An 18,135-nucleotide genomic window follows, 5' to 3' on the forward strand; every position below is an offset into this window, starting at 1 on the left:
CCCTTTTCTATTAACCTGTTAGGTAGCTAAAGCAGAAATTATAGCAGTACTTGCATAAACAGCTTACAACAATAGTAAGGCAAGATAGAAAGGGAAAAGCAGATATCCCTTTCACAGGAGGAAGAAATCTGTTTTGTATTAGTTTTGTTGTAACTAGGAACATCTATTTTGAATTGTCCAAGATGGTCTGCAGACCAAGAAATGGAAGGGCATCTTCCAGCTCTCACAGTCAGATATTCAAAAGGCATCTGATCATGCCTATCATGTCTCCAGCTGATCAGCAGTTAAGACCTTTTTTCCCTCTTTATCAAAGTGATCAAAGTGGATTCACACCGTCTAGGCTGTTATAATAACCTTTGACTCTTCAGGTTAAAATATCAAAGTACGAAGGCTGAGGGACTGAGTATGAATTTACATGCTGACCTTTTAGGCTTCTAAGTTTGACTGTTGAGTTCTCTTGCTGTCACTACACAAGGGTCTTTGCAGATAAATTTATTTATCTGCCAGTTGCACACAACAGAGGACTGAGAGTATTAGCACACTTCACCAGCTGACCACATAACTGTATGGACAGGAAAAAGGACTATCGCGTTATTTGCATCAGAAAAAAACTCATCCTGTGAGATTAAAAAATCTTTCTCACATCCCAGCAGAATTGTTACTTTCTTTGAAATGCTATCCTTCAAATTTATCTCATTAAAATAATCTGCATTGGAATTTGTGGGCTTTTTCTTCCTTTACGTGAGATCTTATTAAGAGGAAATAAAGTAACTAAAACATTAAAAAGAAATGATTAATAACAGGGCAGCTTTGAGCCATTTTTTTCCATTCAATCATATGCTGCTAAGTTCTTTAGTTTTTTACCTTACATAAATCCGGTATCTTTTCCTGTGGCTGTTGGGTCAGTGTGTAGAATCAAAGCTCAGACAGGAGTAGTGTTTTGTACTCAAGATTTTATTATGGTCAAAATGAAATCACATCTCATATGTAAATTCTGAATTTACGATTAGGAAGAATAAAATTTCATCATAGCAATCAAAGAATTATTATTAGTTCAGATCTGATTACTGCGGAAAAACAAAGAAAAACAAAATAAAAAAATACTACTGCACAGGGAAAGCCTCAATAGTAACAGCTAAAATTGCTATACACAGTTGTCATCGAGAAAGGAACGTGGCCTTGTTGAGGAATACATTTGGTGCAGGTAGCTCGGTTTGCAAGCTGCAGATTGAGATGCAGATTGAGTTCTGGGTGGGAGCCCGAGAGAAGAGGCTGTGAACTGCCAAGCCTTTGGTTAACAAAGGGCACGAAGGCGGGCGATGCCAGCCAGGTGAATGGACACTGAGAGACCCAGCAGGAGCCGAGAACTGCCAACTTGTCGAATAACAAAAGGCATGGAGACCAGTGGCGCCAGCTGGGCGGATGGACACTGGGAGACACAGCCAGGGCGAAGGAGTTCCGACCTTGTTCGCAGGGGAGGAGAACTTCCGACCTTGTTCGCCGGGGAGGAAGACCGAGACTTGCGCGCCCTTGGACTGTGAGCGGATAAAAGCCCAGGGGTTCCTTTGTTGCGGGCCTCTTCGGAATCCTCAGCTCGACCTGTTTTTATGTCCCTGCGCCGTGAATAAATTGGTTTATGGAACCAGACGTATGCGACTCTGCTGCGGGAAACCTGCGGTCGAACCGGTGAGGAAACCTGGTCTGGCTGCGTGTGAGTGTGGGGTGTGCAGGGAGTCAAGTGGGACACCCGTGGGTCATGGGAGCTGCCCGCTGCGAGCGGCTTCAGTTCCAGTAGTTCAAGTCTTTGGCCTTGTGGGTGTGAGTGCCAGAGAGTTTCGTGAATGGTCAGACTGCGAAGTTCCCTTATCAGCCTTAAAGCTTGAACCACGCCGCTCGCTGACTTTATAAACTCTAAAATTTATTTACCGAGTGGGATGGGCATAGGAGGTGGCTACTGGATTCTACCCTAAGGTCTCTATTTTACCGTACGCACACTTTGCAGACACACTCGCACACCTAAAGTTCCTGCCGGTCTGGTCTAGTCTCAGCCTGCAGCGTGGTCTGGAGCACGCCTGCCACCCTCTGCATCTGGTGACTGTTTCCCAGCCGTGACTGGTGGCCTGGCTTCCACAGGCTTCCTGGGAGCCACCTTGGGTTCATGTTTCTGCACAGCATTGGACATTTGAGGATATGTCCCCTCCATGGCACTACTCCTAAATGTTTATTGCTTTCTAGAGTAGATACCATAAGCTGCGAATAGGTTTGTTGATCATGTAGCTGCAGGCCGAACTCTTTGACTTCCTCTCTAAGAGTAAATTAGTGGTCCTTACCTTGTTTGCTGTAATTTTTTAGCCTCTGCCCCAACCAAACATGTTACAAGGATTTAAATTTAGCATTAGATTTAATAGTTCAGCTCTGATAATTACCCATTATCCTTCATTTTTACACTCCCCGTACCAGAATCATTAGAGTTAAATTCGTTCAAATACAATCCAGACATTTTGTCAGGTGCTGTCAGGTAGCCCTTGTCGTGTGACAACACATGCTCTTTCCTCTTTCCCAGTGCTATTTGCTACCTTCTACAATTCTTCTGCTGACCACCCCGGGGTTTGTACATCAGGGTGCAAGCCAATAGCATCTCGAATCCTGTTCTGGGAGGACCAGCGTCTTGATATTAAAGGCTTTTGCTCCTTCCTTCCTTTCCTTTCCTTTCCTTCCTTTCTTTATTTCTTTTTTTTTTTTTATTATTAGTTAGAGGCTGTTTTATATCTTGCTTTGTCTAGATCTGTAGCTGGATAGTGCATCTGAACTTATGGTGTATTCTGGGGATGTTAAAATCCTGTTCTTTGATACTCCTAAAACTCATTTTGTTCAGCTCCATATCTGCATTTCTTAAACAGTCTGATGGGAGGTATTTACTTTCTTGGGATCTCCAATACTAGCCAGTTTCTCATCTCTTACCATCCCCTGCTTACCCCTCTGTATCACATCCTGTGTCCCCACTTCTCAAGACGCCTGCTGTTGTACCAGCTTCTTATCTTGAGTACATTGCTTTATTAGAGTCATAAATACCTAATTCACCACAGCATAGCTACTTGATAGTAGTTGTTAGTGCTGGTTATTAGACAAATACTCTTACGGGTAACACATGCTTTATTAAAACAGAGTTGCGGTTGTTAAAGAAAGGTTCAGACAAATCACTACTGACAAACCTTGCTCTTGAAACTTTTCAATCTCAGTGAAACCTGTGACTGCTTACTAGCAAAGGCAATGTCAGTACAGTGTTACTGGCCTGCAGGGCTACTGCAGGAGTCCGTCATCTCCTGCAGAGAGGAAGCCCTATTTCCTTCTCTGTCCCTCTCTTTGCTGTTCTGTGGAAGATGAGAGGGAAAGCAAGGTGAATCCATTTTTTCGCCTCCCTTTTTCATTTACAGAAAGCCATGTGTAAGTAGTGCCTTATGCCAAAACCTTTGCAAACCCTTGAGCTATTGGCCTTCTGCATCTTGTAGCTGCAAAGCTGAATAATTCTGTCCTAAACTGCACACAAGATTCCAATGACACAAAACATTAACGTTAACTGCTGATGAACCTATTTCATTACTTTTAATAACATTATATCTATGTTTGTCTGCTCAATGCAGTGATAACTTAGTGAAGGAGAATTAATTTCACATATTTTCCACATAAGCAATAATGAGGGAAATTGGTTTCCTCTAGAGTTGCAGGGAGAAGTTTAATTAAATTTGAGTATGGGCCAATTGATATCGGGTTGGTCACTTGCTTTCTGGTCACTTTGCAGTCTGTCATCCTTAGGATATTCTGATGTTATGCATAATAAGAAAACTAATACACGGGCACATGGTAAAGAAAACCGCCGACTCTTTGAGTAAAGATGTTTTTTGTTGAAGGTATTCATTTAGACTGAAATGATTAGCAGCTTTTTGTAGTTACTACAAGTGAAGCTTCTTTCACCACACGCCCTGTGTTCATGGGAACAGATTCAGTGGGAACTGATTGGTCAACAGGACTAAGGCATACTGGAATAATATGTCATGGGGTTTATACTCATGGAACCAAATCTGTTTGAACACCCAGTAATTTAAATACAGGCATTACTAGTATCTCAATGAATCAACTGGTATAACTGATTTCTTTAATACATATCTGTATTACTTAAAAATTACCTTTGAATCAGTGAGTTCTGAAAAAGAAGATGAAGTGGCTAGTCTGTTAATTAGATTTAATTATTAATCTATTAAATAAAATATTAAATAAATAGGGACTGAAGAAAAAACTCTGGATTTTCTATTTTCACTTTAAAATGCATGAAAGTCAAGCAAATGTGTAATAAAATAATTTACTGAAAGATCCAGGGGTCATCTGAAACCTTCCCAGTATTACTGGCTCTAACGAATTAGAGGTGTTTTGGACAAAGATCTTGGGGCTGCTTCTATGTAAAGAAACATAAAAGGCACTCTCGCTATACATGCAACAGCATAATAAAGCTTCCTGCTTCCTCTTAAAAGAACGAGGTTTAGGCACTGATTTAAGTGGCTGCAGGATCAACTACAGATTCGTCTGTGTGACCTTTACTTTATCATGACTCACTTCCCAGTTCAGGTTAAACCCAGAATCTGCCTGGGAGTATTTTTGTTCCAAGACCAAGGACAACTCGAAGTCTAAATGCTGAGTATTGCCAAGGGGCTGCTGTAGGCTCCAGGAGCCTGGCAAAGGCAGGAGTGGAGGAGTGAGCCTGTGGAGGAATGAGCAGATTTGTTAAAACTGTGTTAAGCTGTTACTGTTTATTAGTTCAATTTGCCAAAAGCGTAGTATAAATTGCTGTATCAGTTGCTTCTAAATGGCATCGTTCTGTATAGGAATGGATAAAGACAGGGTAAAGCAATGTATTTAACTTCCAATAAGCATCTAAAATGTGTCATCCCAGAGAGATGGGACTAACACGTTCACCAATGCAGAAATGCAAGTGCTGTGCCTTCTGTGACCTTTTCCCTCTCCTTTCCCTTCCCAATATTTTTGGGGCAAATATGAAGTCTAGAGAGACGTTCATATGAATCCTTGGCAACATATATTGGCAAGAAGGAGCTGAAATTGCTATATCGAGTCATCATATCCAACTACTGGCTGTATCATTGTCGACAGTAAATTGCTACCTTGCAAGACAGCAGGTAGCAGGGGAAGCTCCTAGCAGGGAGAGATGGATCAGTGATACAGTAGATTACACCCCACCAAAGAGGATTATGACTGAAGCCCCAAAGGAACATGGACGATTTTATAAAATTAGAACAGAGATATTAGTAGCATGGAAGGAGTTTTTTTCACTGAAATCCTCCACTCCAATGCTAAGCACGTCAGGTGAGAGTCTGTGTTGTGCCTTTAGGAGATGCAGCACAGACCTCAAAGCCAAAAGTCAGAAGGGAAAATAATGACTTTACAGTACCTCTGTATCCTCATAATTCTAGGCTGCTCCTGCAGACTTGTCCTGAATTTCTGCAGTATGTGCTGCGGCCGTACACCTAGCACATCCATCGTATTTCGGTCTGGATCTGTCCGTTTGTAGCCCCAGCCTGAGCAAGAGCTTGGAAGACAAATTATATAAATGTGTTACCTACAAGCAAATTCATCTTGACACAGATATATGCTGTGAAAAATATTAGTCTAAATGCTTGGAGCTGAGCAAAGCAATAAACAAAAGTCTGAAAAAACCGCAAAAGCCTTAATGATGTTTTAGAGCTGGGTTTTTTCCTTGTTTGTTTAGGTTTTTTTTGTTGTTGTTTTCTTTGCTTCAAGCTTGTTGTTGTTTGTAGAGGGTTTTTTGTTTGTTTTTTTTTTATATGACTGGCTTCTGTAGTCTTTAATTATTCCTATATGCAAAACCCCCTCTCAAAGTCTCGAGGAAGTTGGTATACCCATTTGCTTGATGAGTTATCCCCATGTCAGTCATGGTTCATAGCAAAACTCTAAACCTGTGAATTTTATTTAGGAAGGGTTCAAACCTGTATTATGTCTTGTCTTGTAACTGTCTCAGATAAATGTAGTGTTATTACCTTTGCAAATTGGTAGTGGAGTGATACCTCTCTGTGCATAGGTTTTTTTTTTTGGTTTTTTTTTTTTTTTGTTTGGTTGGTTTTTTTGGTTCTTTTTTTTTTTTCTCTTTTAATACATAATTAAGGAAACAGTTTTCTGCCTTACAATTTTATTAAAAAATTAACATTTCAAGCATAGCCTTAATCTTTCACATTTTCCAAGTGGCTTGACTCCCATCCCTGTAACATTTTTACTGATTAGCCTGCTGTCCTATTTAATCAATAGAGCTACAAAGCCAGCTATCTCTCACTCTATGGTTATCTTTCATTGTACAGTACATAATGCCTCTAGTCCTGCTGATAACAAAGAGCACACAGAGGGAATGTGGCACTGCATGTTTGTTATCTTCCACACAGCTAAACATACCTCTTTTTTTCTCTTGACTCTTATCAATGCAAAAAATGCTGAAAACAAATTACTCCTGATGTTAACACTACACACACCAGTTAGAGATTTTTTGTCTGCCTTATGGCTGTGATTTGCCAGCTGTACAAAAGCCTGCCAATTTGATACATCACCTCCTCAACCTTTAAGTAGGCTATGCAAAGAGGTACCATCGGCAGCCAGCCTTACATACATTGGGGGGAAAACTCCCAATACTCAGAGAGCTTAAGGCAGGGAGATTGAGCCCAGAGCTGTTTGAGGGTGACCCCAGACCTGCAAAAAAAAAAAAAAGTAATCTAGTTCTATTCTTTTTCATTTCCTACAAAACATGAAAACTGATATACTTTGGTCTCTCTTGGCAATGAAAGAACAGCTAAATCGAACCTTTACTTCAGTTAGAGAACAGTCTAGCAGTTTCCCTTTCTTGCAGGTCTGCTACTCACAGAGGGCAAAAGGGCCTTGCTCAGAAAAAAACCCTATATTTTTTAAGTTTTTCCTGACACAAAACACCCTAATGGATGTGTGTCTGGCCACTCTGGTCTTGAAAATTTTAACCAACATGTGTGGAAGAATCTGACGTTCCATGGTTAAAACAGAATGATAACCACTTATTCAGATAATATTTGAGAGAGACTAGCAGTTTTCCCCTTTGTTCTCTATTGTTATGTGCTGGTCAAGCCTTAAAAAAGTCTTAAAATGATGATTATGTTTCCCACAGTATTTTCCTATTTGCTTTGTTTCAAAAGAAAATACTAGAATGGCCCATAAAAAACTCCAGAATGTGAAAGCTCCTTAAAAAGAAAACAAATAAATGTGTTCCTCTTTCCTGAGGGCATAAGAGTATTGGTTTATGTCTGTGCAGTATATGTATGTGACAAAATTCTTGTTAACTAAGAATGGTTTGAAGAAAGATCGCCATGCATGTGTATAACTATATAGTATGTCCACCTTTAGAAGTGTACATAAAGGTCATATCACATTTTGCAACATGAATTTTATCACAAGCATGAAAACTTAATAAGTATATAAGAAATGCAGAAAAATAATTTTGCTTCAGCATTGTATTTGATGGCACTCAAATAATCTCTAAAACATGGTTATGCTTGTGCTGGAATCACTTCAAAATTTGTAATTTCTAACACTGTTCTGAACTTTTAGATAAGAGATGATCCTACAGTTGTGTTTTATGTATTGCTTGATAGCATGACCTTTGATAATGTGTCTCAGCAACGGAATTCAAAGCTTTGCATGGTATTTATGATGTGTTCGTAACTCTATTACTTCTAGCTCTAGGCAAACACTACATATCTTCATTCAGATTTTTAAATAAATTTACTTCAAGCATGTTGATATAATGCTCAAGTTTGCTTTCTGCAAATATTCAGCCAAATGAGAAAGACTAGTATGAAAAACTCAAGATAAGCAAAATTGCCTAATAATAAAGTATCTTTTTGAAGCTGGTGTTGGATTTTGTTCTGGTTTCTACATCTTACACTTACTTTATGTAGTCTGATTAGCTAAAAATAAAGAAGAAATCATGCAGTCCAAAACCAACATAATATTACTTGATACACTTAACCAGCCAATACAAATATCTGAACACTCATAGTGAACTGAGCATTCTCTGAAGCAAAATATTTCTTGGGAATAGTTTTGTCATATGATTACACTTGCTAAAACTGTCAATTGAATAATTTTCATTTGATTTTTAATTAATTTAAGATTAATTAATTTTAATTACAATTTAAACTCTAATCTACAGAACTAGGTAATTTAAATCTCAAAAAATATGTTCTATAATACAGGCAGCTCAAACGGTTCTCCAGTTTTCCCAGTTGGAGAACTCTGTGTATAGTTGGTTGTAACAATGCCAGTTTTAAATCATTAAGTTTCAGTTTTTCTACACTGGATGTCTGTATTTGGGTGCTGTGAAGAAGTGTGTGTGTCTGTACATGTCTGTGCACAAGTAAGCAAATAGGTATACATTTGTAAAAGACTGAAATTAAAGATTCATCGCCAAATTAATTTTTATGAAGTATACAAACTCTGTTAAACTGTGATTGTACTAAAACATATAAGAATAAAACCAGTTGGCAGTCCATTCATCAAAGTCCCTTTTGGAAGTTTGCATTTCAATAGATAGATAGTACAAACTCTGAATGCTTTCATTAGTGTGTCCCTTTCATCTCTTTCTCAACTATATACACATTAAAATATTTTTAGAAAATAAAATAGAAGAAAAAGCGAAGTAAAAAAAATGGGGATATGTTTTAAGTATTTTGGAGGTAGATTCTTAGCTGATGAAAATAGATGCACTTTTCCCCACCTCTAAATAAAAGCAGCATTTTCAGCCAAGTGGCATGACTCTGGATTTCGGTATGGTATGGTATGTACGAGTTGTGGTGTATTCCCAGAGTTTATCATAGAGATCATCCCAAATGAGTTCCAATAAAAACTTCATAACACATATGCAGTTAAACCATGTTACAAATTTAACATAAAAAGCATTTCAGAAATGGTTCATGAGGTTTTATGATTATTTTAATTGATACTGTTATTGCACTTCCTTCTGTATTAAAGCTAAATTAACTTGCTGTTATGAGACAACTACATAAGCCTCAGAGTGATTACTGATACAGTACTGAACCTCTAAATGATCTTAAGCAACTTGTCTATAAATCACTGCGTTCCACTCTTGAGGTCTAGTATATGCCAGCATGTCCAAGCTAGAAACATTTGCTAGTTCAGATGGAGAAAGCTTACCAGTTCTTTTCCCTTGATAGTAACATGCTCCTGAATTCTTGAGAATAAGGAGAACCTCAAATACCTCTTTGCTTCAGAACTGAGTATTGCCCATCTTCCTCCTTATTGAAGTGTAATTTGGAGAGGAATTTGTGCATTTTTGTGGTGAACAAAAAAACTTTCCTATTTTTTTTTTTTTGTGTGCGTGTGTGTGTGGCAGGGTGCTAAAAAATAGCAGACACTTGAGAACTGTCCAGATGATAAGAGTGCAGGAATGAATCCTGAGAGAGACAGATTAGCAGGCAGAACACAGGTGAGGCAGTCAAAGGTGCATGATAAATGTAATTTATCACATGGATCTGCAATTTACTACATAAATATCAACTCACCTTGTGTGAGTGTTAAACCTGTTTCCTGTATTTTCATAACAAATGTGACTAATTAATACCAGGTCTCATGAGCAAGTAATTACAGTATTTTCCCCTTAATTTTTAACCAGAAGAAAACAAAGTCAACTTAAAGATTCTTTAACTAGAGGGAGATGAATTTAAGTTGAAGAAGGACTTGCTCTAGAATCTGTGCCTTCCATGTAAGTACTCTAAAAAAAAAACGAGTGGACCCATAAACAAGATAAGATATACATATAAGATGTATATATATACATATAAGATGTATATTGTGTGGCACTGCAATACGGGTAAGTTATGAGGCCAGTTAAGGGAATGAATCCAGATAATTCTGGATGTGAATGTGTGCATCTCTATACATGGTTGTGCATCTCTGCACGTGTGTGCACATGAAAGCCAGAGGAGGCTTTCTACTGCGTCCTTTGGTGAAAACCTAGGATGCTGAATTGCAGATGCTGCCTCTTTGGTTGACCTGAAAAATGCCAGATTGTGGTACCTTTCTGGGAAATCAGTACCAGTATTGGTATCATCACTTCAAGTTGTATTTAAAACAAATATCTTGAAAGAAATATAGCAAAAATGTATACCCTTAGATATGTATTACTTAGAGGTAAGATAAAATACGTGTTGAATACCACTGTTAGCTATGTGCAAAATGTTAGATGGAGAAAAGTACCTTACTGCAATCTGGAGTTCAAATATCTAAAGGTAGCAAATATTAACTGTTACTTATAATCTTGGCAATTTCTGCTGGCTGTGACATACTGTGGTACGTTGAGTTCAACCAGTGTATAGACTAATTGACTCTCGTTAACAGTGCCTCACTTAGAATCATAGTATTAGGAAATAGTTTGCATTGGAGGAGGCCTTTAAAGGTCATCTAGTCCAGCCTCAATGCACTCCTTGACAAGCAGCCTACCTGCTATTCAAGGAAACGGGCACTTGAAAATTAGACACTGAAAATCTGTTCTGGACTGTCTGAACAGTCCTGAAAAGAAATATGAGAGAATCATCATCACTGGGGAGTGGGGGAGGTGGGGCCAGGTGGACATAAGCTGTCCGATTCCTTGGGTCATGTCTGAATTGGTAGATCAAAAGCATCTCTCCAAGTGTTTTAACCTCCAGATCATTCCTGCTTTCTATGATGTGGCAGTATGATGATCGTAGCTTAGAGACAGTGTTTTTAAGTTTCCTCCAGTGTTTGAGGAGAAATTGAAGAGCCAAGTCTTCCATGTCTGAAAGTGATGTCATGGAAGAACAGGAAGGCAAAACTGAAGGAAATGAAGGAAGCATTATGCAAGGAGTAATGGAGGGAAAAGAAAAGGCTCTGATGGCAAAGCACAAATGGGAAGAAAAGTGACCAGGTAGAAAATTATTAAAATAAATAAAAAAAAAGGCAAAAGAAAGAAACAAAATAACACAGAACAAAACGGCATATTAGAATAATATGCATAGTTTGGCTTTGGGGTGGACATTTGTAAAATTCCCTTTTGGGGAAGCGTGTTTATAGATGTAACAGACAATTATTTCACAGCTTCAAGAAATATTTATATTTTCCCTGCTGGCAGTAAATATTTGTGCTTCATGGCAATACAACTACTACTTTTTTTTTTTATTTGTATGCGAATAGTGCTTTATTTTACAATACTACTTAATGCTAATATTGCCATATCAGTTCAAGCTTATTGTCTAATTTTCCTCCAGCTCCCCTTTTTACATTAAAATATGTTCATTCACATCACCCTGGAGTGTGGCATATTAATATGTCATGCTCCCATAGCAATACCTATCTATGGATTTCAAAAGACCTTGCAAAACTGGAAGAAGATGCATTTCTCAATCTCTTGAATATCATAAGCCATGAAAGAGAAAAAACAATCCCTCTCTTGTATCAAGAAACAAATTAGTGAAAGAATAAGCTGGGCTTGTACTCAGTCATCTCTTGGCTGCTGTTGATATTGTTTCACACAAATCTTGTGGTGGAAATATTTTCTTTTTTTTGGAGCTGTGCTTGCAGAATGGAAGAAGCAATCCAAACACTTAGACAAACCTCAATCACACTTTTCCCAGCATGATTTTGCTTTTCAGAGCTAGGCAAAGGAACAAAAGCATATGAAATGAATGGAAAAGACCAGACCCACACAGGGAGGACCAACTTCTTTACCTGTGAGTGGTCAGTAGTCATAAACAGACTTTAACCTACGCAGACTGCCAGTGCTACCAAAGGACATCCTTGAAATCATGAAATAACTAATGCCAGAGGTGGTAGCAAACTGGGCTTCAATAGCCATTGAAGTGCTTTATACAAAGCTGAACACTTCAAAGGAAAGGAATTTTTTTCCAAAATATCTTTTTACCTGGTACCTGGGTTCCTGCAGTGGGGAATGTTATACATAAATTCAAATCCCCTCAGTGTGAGAAAGGACAAAGAACTGAAATCTGCCACCTCTCCTTAAGGGCATCCTACCAGGCTTTTGGGTGAAAAGAAATGACCATCTCTGACTGAGATTTGAATGAAATACTTCAGTGACTTTTTGTGATAGAGGGTCTGTGGGGGTATAGGCCCAAGAAAAGAGGCACAGCTGCTTTCCGACAGAAGCATTTCCTATATTTTTAGAAAAACGCTCTTGCCTGCAGATGCTGTCATCTGAGAAACATATTTGGGGCACTGGCTGGATCAGAGGTCCTGTCCAGGTGAGCATTTTCCTCATTTAGCATATCTATAAGAAGCTGCAGTTTCCAGAGGTGCTGTGAGACCACCTCCCAGCTCACTGCTAATAAGAGCTCTCACAGGAAGGTGCCTTTTTTCTTCATTTTATAGGGGCTTAGTCATAAGCCCCCAGATAACCATGAGTATCAGAACCAGGCACACTTGGCAATACACAACACACAAATGCAGAACTACTCCAGGGACCTGGAGTACATTAAGGTGAAAAATGAAGTCAGGAATAGATGTCACGTATATCCAGATTTAGGTTGCAGCTGAGCGAGAGTTTTAAGGATGACAGTTTGGAGCATAAAGGTTTAAATTCCTTCTTTTTCCTATAAATCTGGTTTCTGACTGGTTGTCTCCCCTGCTATGAACTGTATAGAATTGCCCAGACTTACGACAGAGGTTTCTGATAGCAAAGTACCAACGGCTGTTGTAATGCACCAATTCTTTTATGCCCCTAATCCTAGATGCCTAACCTTGAGCAGCAATTTTTAACAATTTTGGCACAAGATCTGAAAGATACACTGGCCCTTTCTGACACACAAGTGCTTTAAGTCTGAATTCCCAGAATATTACCAGCAAAGCTTCATTTTATATTGTTTTTCCTTGCTGTTTAACCACTTATCCTAGACCACACAATGTTTAATTTTATTGATGATGAGGATTGAAGAGGAAGATGAAGAGGGGTATTTTCTTGGGCCAGTTAGTAAAAGGTTTACCTGTTAGTGAGACTAAGAAAAAGTTTGAAGAAGCTTCTGCTTTAAGGGTCTAGGATCAAACTGAGAGACTTTTATGTGTTTTCAATTTATGTGTGAATATATAAAGTAACTAGGTTTGTGCCTTACTTTGACATGTTATTGCTTTCCTGGTATTTTTCATTAAGCTTGATGCCAAAAGCCCCTGAGCTGCAGATTTCTGGAGGCTGGGAGAGTAACTTAGGCGAGCATCTCTATGTGCTTGCCCTCATCTTACACTTTTTACAAAGCACTTAGGGAATTGGGTACTCTTGGAGACAATACTAAATTAGCCTGACCTTGTCTCTGACCAGGTACAGCTGTTCTCACGTTCCTTAAAAATGCTGACATTTAGCATTTGAAAGTCATTTTTATAAGGCAGTATTACACTATTGCATTTTATAAAACGCTAGATCAATATTAAAGTTGTTCCATGCATGATGTAATGGAAATGTCTGTTGCAGAATGTTTCACAGAAAAGCCTGCAGTCTGTAATACTGGAAAACCAGGGGGAACTACCTGTATTTTTATATTGACAGTTCATAAACTCATATAGTTTAAAAGATTGATGCCTTGGGAATAAGTCTTCAGATAATTTGGTGTGGGACACCAGAAAGCCAGAAGCAGAGTCAGTGTAAGGAGAACGAGGAAAGAAGGCTTAGGAGACTGGAATCAAGGGAGCCTTGGTGAGAACAGTCCTCTTGCACTCCCCAGATGCTGCTGACTTGGTTTTTGTCTATATGAAGACCAGTGGCTATTAGATAAAAATAAGGAAGAAAACTCTTAACATTTTGAGGTTCTTAGTTCTCATTGATTTATAAGGAAAAAGTTTTAAAAGTTTTAGAGGTTTTTTATGTAGATGGCAATGGGCTTAAAAGTCAGAAGTACCCACTGACAACATTTGGTGAACTGTCTCTTTTTGAAACAGCTTTGCATCTTTCAATATGGAGTGCCATATATTAAGAGAATGCATATTTTAGGAATTGATGGAAATACCTTTTTTTGACTTCACCCATTGTAACAAAATTTCAGTATGTCATGCACCATGAAAAAGGTTGCCTACTTGTAGCAATTTTTCATTAACTCACCTGATTCCTGCCTGTACATGCACAAGCCATTCATCAGGTGGTATAGCCTATTTAATATGTCTCAGCTGTAATATCTGTATGCACAGGTTCAGTAATAATGTTCTGCATCTACCTTTATATTTATTGAAAATTTATTTTATTAGGAGAGTCAAACCAACGCACAGAATAAAACCACCCACAGGCACTTTCTTAGGTCTTCCAGACATTTATGCAGGTGTGGAACTTAATGTATTAGAAATAGCTGATGACATTTTTTCCGCCTATTCTTTTAATGAGAAATGACCTTTAAAAAAAAATAAAGAAAATGAGCGCAGAAAATCTGCAATGTTTTCAAAACTTAAATAAATACAATAGCTGAAAGAGAACATTATTTTATTTACTTGTATTGGACTTGCTTGGGAAGATTCTGGTAGTGGGGGGGCTACAGGCATGGCTTCTGTGAGAAGCTGCCAGAAGCTATCCCTGTGTCCGACAGAGCCAATGCCAGCGGGCTCCAAGATGAACCTACTGCTGGCCAAGGCTGAGTCCATCAGCGATGGTGGTAGCACCTCTGGGATAACAGTTAAGAAGGGAGAGGGCAAAAAAACTACACAACAACCTGTCACAGGAGAGAAGTGAAAATAGTCAAGTGAAAATAGTGAGAAAAAGCTCTGCTCACACCAAGATCAGTGAAGAAGGAGAGGGAGGAGGTGTTCCAGGTGCTGGAGCTGAGATCCCCCTGCAGCCCCTGAAGAAGACCATGGTGAGCAAGCAACCCTCCAGCCCATGGAGATCCACAGTAGGGCAGATAACTGCCTGCAACCCGTGGAGAACTCCACACTGTAGCAGGTGTATCGCTTGGCCAAAGTAGACTGTGACCTAGTGGGAAACCCATGTTGGAGCAGGTTTCTGGGAGAATATGTGACCCTGTGGAGAGAGAAGTCCATGCTGGAGCAATTTGGTGACAGGACTTGTGATCACCTGGGGAACCCATGCTGTAGCAACCTGTTCCTGAAGGACTGCACCCCATGAAAAGGACCCATGCTGGAGCAGTTCATAAAGAACTGCAGCCCCTTGGGAAGGACTCATGATTGGGAAGTTGGTGGAGGACTCTCTTGTGGGAGGGGTCCTGCACCGGAGCAGGGAAAGAATGTGAGTCCTTGCCCTGAGGAAGAAGGTGCAGCAGAGGCAAAGTGTGATGAACCCATGAAACAATCTCATTGTCTCCCTTCAAGGTAGAGAAATCCCATCATTTGTGGGTGACCTCTCTAACTGCTGCCTTCAAATTCTGTGAGCTAGCACAGAAAGAAAGATTGATTTTCCAAGTCCTGGGCAAGCTGTGCCTCACAAGACCTACTAGCTCCCTGACCAAAGCTTTCCTTTGATGGACACAATTCTACCTTACTGCTACTTGTTTTCTCTCTCATGCAAAATTCATCTTTCCAGTCCCCTTTACCCTGCTGAGATGCAACTTACTTAAAAATTTTATTTTCTCCTTGCTAACAGTGGGCTCTAATCATGCTCCAATTTGGCAATAGCTAAATGGGATGGGAACCAATAGCAGGGTAGATAGAAGTGGAAGTTTTAAAGGCCTCAAAAATCCTTAAACTGAAGCCCAAACTTTTTATATTTAAGCATGGAGAGGATGAAAACCAGGTTACCTAAGGTAGCAGCAAAGATGTTCTACAGAAGCAAGTAGCTCCCAGTTACTTAGCAAAAACAGGCACAGCATGCAAATAGTCAAGCAGCAGTAAACACAGGAGTGTATGAACAGAAGGGAATGCCACTAAGAAAACAACACAGAAAGCATAACTCAAGTCTTGCAGACAAGAAGAGAAAGCAGTAAACCTCTTGGAGTGCCTCTGTGAGACTGTTTACAGCAAGCAGCATCACATACAGCGTCGCTGCTGATGGTTCATACATGCCTGCATGTCAGCAGTTGGGTTGCCTGATCCTGTGTTCCTCTGTTGCAGGGGCAAAGCATCTCTCTTATACTGGGTCTGTGCAGCCAAAAAGCTATTTGTGCGCAAACCTGCAACAGCACCTACGGCACAGCCTTGTGTCCAGGCCCAGACGTCTCCCAGAGCTGCGTTCCTTTTCAGATCTCTTTTCCTGGATTTGTACATAAATCTTTATTCAGCTGGAGGCTGAGGGCATTTATTCCTGGTTGTAAGAGAGCCAGAGTGGGGCTCAAATGCACTTGCTCAGATAAGTGATGCAACCAGTGCAGGGAGATAGCAGAGAAGCTATTGACAGACTTGGCTGAACTGTGAAGGGTCTGCAACGTCAAACATGTTCTTTAATTTTGGAAGGATGTGGGTATGAAGCCTGCTTTAATTTCACTGAACAACTTAAATATTTAAAATGGAGTCTAACTTAACGGTTTACGGAAAACAAATCTGCAGTGTTCAGATTTGGATTTCTTATTCCTGTGTACTGTTAGCTGGAAAGACACAGGATGTATGATGGCACTCCTTGCAATGATGTCAGATGTTTGGAGATACAGTGGAAGTTAAAGAGTATCCATATTCTTTTCACTGCAAAAAAAGGCTGGGGTCTGTAAGGCATCCTTCAAGTGTTAGGTAGGTGTGTGTGCCTGAAGCCTCGGCTCTTCTTTCTATCTATTTCTGTCTAATACAAGATGTTAGATCTCCCTGAGTCTTTGACTCTCTTTTATCTGTAGATCATAATTAAAAAATTTACTTTCTACAGAGACTTTCCTTAAAAGGAAAAATGAATTCAGGAAGGGCTATTTTTAACATGCTAGACACAGATTTTTTCCACTAGATATAATTAATCTGTAACTTTACCCACAAAATAAATGTCCAGAATTGACACCCCTCCCACCAAAAATAGGAAGCTTCTAACAGATGGGACAAGTCACAAGAGTACATGATTGGTACTTCAGATTAAATGTCTTTTTCATAAAACAGCAAGCAGCGTATCTACTTCATGACAGTCGTTACTACATCAAAGTACTCAAAGGAGAATACAATTATATTGAAAAAAATATACTTCTTCTCCTTATGAAAAGAAAGTTGTCAAAAGGAGAAAAAAAAAAGAATTTCCCATGAAGACAGGTCCTGATGAGATGTATGATCTTTTTTGTTCTGGAGAGAGGAGGGGAGAAAGAGAATAGAAGAGAGGAAACAGAAAAAGCAGCCCCAGGATAACAAGCTTTGTGTGAAGCAGAAAATCATACCCTTTGAGGGTCATTTTCTTTGAGTTGCTGCCTCAGGGAGATGGGAGGCAGAGATTAAACATTGGAGGGAAAGTCCACCTTTGCTTGTAAGGCATCACTCTGCCCTGAAATGCTTTGGAAGAAGAAAGTCACTTCGGTCTTTTGGGGTGGGTGCGCAGATCCCAGTAAACAGTTTGGATCAAACTGTGCCCTTTACCTCCAGCTTACTGGCCCGAGATGGTCGGGTGGGAGGTGCAAATGTGATGGGATGCAGGGCAAGCATGGGATGCTGAGCATAGGGACTGTGTCACTGGGTCGGCCTATGAGGAACATAATTTCTAACAAGAATCTCTACTTCCAGCTGTCCATTCTGGGGGTGATGGCAGCCCTCAGCCGTGGGTGAGAGCACAGCCTGCCCACCTGGGAGTGGTTTTTGCAAGGGAATAGAGCGTGTTCCCACTAGGTGGAGCCTGAGCCCTTCGGTTCTGCATTTGCACTCCCTCCGTGCCTGCACAGAGGGGCTTTTGCCTTTGTGAGTCCAAGCAGGAGGCAGCTAAACAGAAACCCGAAGGCATTTGAAGCAGGTGGTGCAGGAAGGTCATGAGATGTTTTTGTGGTTTTCTCATTTTTTTAAATTCTACAGTTATCCCTGTTATGTATTAAGCTAGACAATGAAACCATCACATCCATCCATGTGCTTCCTATTGCAGCTGGTACGAGTATATATATGCTTTAAATCAGGTTACACTTAAATTACTGCTAGTTCCAAAAAAAAAAAACCAAAAAAAAAAAAAAAAAAAAT

The 18,135-nt window shown here is 39.7% G+C and overlaps 1 protein-coding gene across 1 annotated transcript in view; it reads left to right on the top strand.

Moving 5' to 3' along the window:
- The first annotated feature begins 1,345 nt into the window (after positions 1-1,345).
- Positions 1,346-18,135, top strand: part of LOC108503213 (endogenous retrovirus group K member 9 Gag polyprotein-like) — a 32,913-nt gene continuing 16,123 nt past the window's right edge. The window contains exon 1 of the mRNA XM_017827001.1: positions 1,346-1,686. The gene's annotated coding sequence lies outside the window, so the exon portion shown is untranslated. The remainder of the gene's footprint in view (positions 1,687-18,135) is intronic.

The sequence above is a fragment of the Lepidothrix coronata genome, unplaced genomic scaffold (genome assembly GCF_001604755.1).
Source record: "Lepidothrix coronata isolate B3197 unplaced genomic scaffold, Lepidothrix_coronata-1.0 Scaffold4, whole genome shotgun sequence".
NCBI lineage: Eukaryota > Metazoa > Chordata > Aves > Passeriformes > Pipridae > Lepidothrix > Lepidothrix coronata.